The following is a 3,007-nucleotide window of genomic DNA, read 5'->3' as shown; positions in this document are numbered from 1 at the left end:
TGGAAGTCATTCACCTTTAACTTAAACCTTCAATTTCACGATGTCTTAGCTTTAGTTCTCCTTTTAATTTTGGTTTGTAGATCTTATCCCAAGCTACAAGTGCCCAATTTTTTTCCAATTTTGTTACCCATGTTGCAAGATCTTGATTAAGTTAAGGATGGAGGAAAGAGCCATAATAGTAGAGCATAAACATAAGGACAAAGCATGTAGAACCTACTTGAGGAGGACTAGTCTTCCTACTAAGTTTAGTTAGTGATAAGAAGGTCCAATTGATTAATTTGTTGTGGAATTTTCTTACTGTTCTGACAAACTGAATTTGAGAGAACTATATAAGAATTTTTTTTTTTAAATAATAATAATAAAATACTATACTCTTTTCATTTAATTTGAAACATGATAACTCTCAACAAGATAATTATCCCTTTAAAAAAAAACATGAGCTAAGAAACACAAATTAAAAATAATGCATTACACAATAATCATTGCTAAAAAAAATGAAACTTAAATTAAGAGTTAAAATACAAGTTGTGCAATACTGTATTGGCTACCTATTAAAATTTACTTGATAATGCTATGACATGTATAGAATGTCCCCTTTCATAATTTAATAGTGTCTTTGATATATCCTAAAATTTATGTGATAAGTTTAAATGGATTGAATTAATTTATTCAGTTAAAAATAGTGTAATTTTTAATAATTGCTTTATGAAGTAATATTACTTTATTACAATTTAATCATTAATAATGAGATTTATTAATATTATTATTTTCGAGTTAAGAAGAACTCATTTTTTATTTTTATAAAGTAAATATATTGCATTTAAAATAAGTTTTTATGATTCTTAAATAAATATATTTTTAGTTTATTAAATATGAAAAAAACTAATCCTCTCACCAATTATAAATTAATTACATACATAAAACTATTTTATATATATATATATATAAATTTATTACAGACATAAACTAATGAAACTATTTTTTAGTTACAATATAATTTTCATATGAAGCAAAATTAATTTAAAAATATTATTATCATCCAAAATTTAAATTCAATAATATAAATTAATTTCCACAAAAGCCATTAAACCAAATAAAAGAATATGAAGTGTCTAGCAAGAAACAAGCATTGATCTATCACAAAATAAAAACAAAATATCTAAGAAGAAACCGAACATTCAAGCATCCAGCAAATTTTTTATATAGAAATTTACATTAGGGTTTCCTGGTTAACAAGGCTCTATGCTATCATATTTTCCAATCACTGCGATTCCCTCTAGTTATGGATAGTCACTTATTCTACCACTAAAACGTATTGGAAATTTCTTGCAAAATCTGAACAAGTTGAGCAGGGCAAGAAAAGAAGGGGCAGTGATCAGACTCCTCCAATTTGTAGACTCTTTCAGGGGATTATCCGCTGTCATCTTTCTCTGCAGTTCCTCCAATATTGCCTTATGCCTTATCCTGCTCTGCCACTATGTACAGTCGAGGGACTCTGACATAATTCTCAATGCTGTATACTACCTCTTCGTCCAACGCAGGGCTACTTCTGAGAAGGCTCCCCGCTAGGGTGATATCCTGTGCTTGCATGCATCAGACCATTTTCAGCACCTTAAATTGGCTCAAAAACGTTCAGAAGAACAAGAAGAATATGCAGTAGAAATCTTCCCATTTATATTTAGTTAGCAGGAGATTGCTATCATCTGCGCCTTAGTTACCTGAGAGGGGCTTTTGTCATACAGATACTCTTGGGCGAAGTTGCTCCCAAATTTGAAAGACGTCGGCCTGCTCGGTTGTCCTTCATCTCCATACTTGAATTCTGTGTCTCCCCATGTTTGATTTCTCTGATAAACCTAAGAAGAAGCAACAAAGCATGATTTTCATCTTCATCCAATGAAATAAACAGTTTATCACTTTTGTGTGTAGCATCTAGTTAGGTGGATTAATTTTAATGGTTCAGTAATTTCAGCTTTATATTCGAGGCCTTGAATCCATCTCTAACCTAATGAGATGTCCTAGTTAAATTCCATCCATGAAATATAATACAAGTATTACATAAATTTTCTCTCTATATATATATACCCAGTGTGTTGGTATACATATAATTGTAATACCTGGTCTATAAGCTGTAGTGGTGTTGTACCAGAGACGGGCATGAAAGCAGTGACGAATACAGCTGCAGCAATTTTCTGTGGGAATTGGTCCATCGTATAGGTCAAATTCACGCCCCCCATACTCTGACCAACCAATATTACTTTCTCCTCCGCATTAATGAAGGTTGTGAGTGGTTTGTTGTACTCGGCCAAGCTTCGAATCCCGTCACCATCCTTTAGGTTGAGCCCAGCTCCCCCGAGATCGACCGCTGTGACCTGATTACCAGCCTTTTTGAGCAGATCTGAGAGCCTGCACCAACACCACGCCCCATGACATGCTCCGTGCACCAGAACAAAGTGTGTCGATACCGCCTCCATCTACTGGCGGCCTTACCCAGAAGCTCACCGTATCCAGAATGGCAAAGGTGCTATATCGAGAATCGCTGCCTCGGTCCGAAATGGTAAAAACCTAAAGATCTTACACGCATCGAGAAATGAAAATAATATATATAGTATCATTGTATATCAACTGTGTGGTGCTGCGGCAATTTTAGGAGTTTGCCACCTTGATTTAATGAGTCCTTCGGTGTTTGGAACAAGCTAAACCTAGTCCTAAACGATTTATCATTTTTGGGATATAAAATCATTTAGATACCATTTGAAATTGGTTATACAAATTTGGTGATGTTTGCCTGACGTACTGCAATCACTTTGATGAATGAATTCATACAATGATTAAAGTGAAATAGTAACACAAAATGAATGACATAATTTGCAGTTGATTATGGTGTGAATTGGAGTTTGCCACCTTGATTTAATGAGTCCCTTCGGTGTTTGGAATATGCTAAACCTAGTCATAAACAATTTATATTTTTGGGATATAAAATCATTTAGATACCGCTTGAAATTGGTTA

At 33.5% G+C, this 3,007-nt stretch overlaps 1 pseudogene across 1 annotated transcript; it reads right to left on the bottom strand.

Moving 5' to 3' along the window:
* Nucleotides 1–1,193: 1,193 nt before the first annotated feature.
* LOC149156164 (methyl jasmonate esterase 1-like) lies at nt 1,194–2,533 on the bottom strand (annotated as a pseudogene). Its single transcript, XR_016263641.1, has 3 exons — nt 2,115–2,533; nt 1,719–1,853; nt 1,194–1,578 (listed from the first exon to the last, which is right to left on the bottom strand). The product of XR_016263641.1 is annotated as a methyl jasmonate esterase 1-like (transcript).
* Between the last annotated feature and the right edge of the window lie 474 nt (nt 2,534–3,007).

This window comes from Pinus tabuliformis, chromosome 9 (genome assembly GCF_031772625.1).
Source record: "Pinus tabuliformis cultivar Carrire ecotype Pingquan chromosome 9, CPIR1, whole genome shotgun sequence".
In the NCBI taxonomy this organism is placed as follows: domain Eukaryota; kingdom Viridiplantae; phylum Streptophyta; class Pinopsida; order Pinales; family Pinaceae; genus Pinus; species Pinus tabuliformis.
The sequence above is the reverse complement of the archived record's forward strand: the minus strand, read 5'-3'. Positions and strand labels throughout refer to the sequence as shown.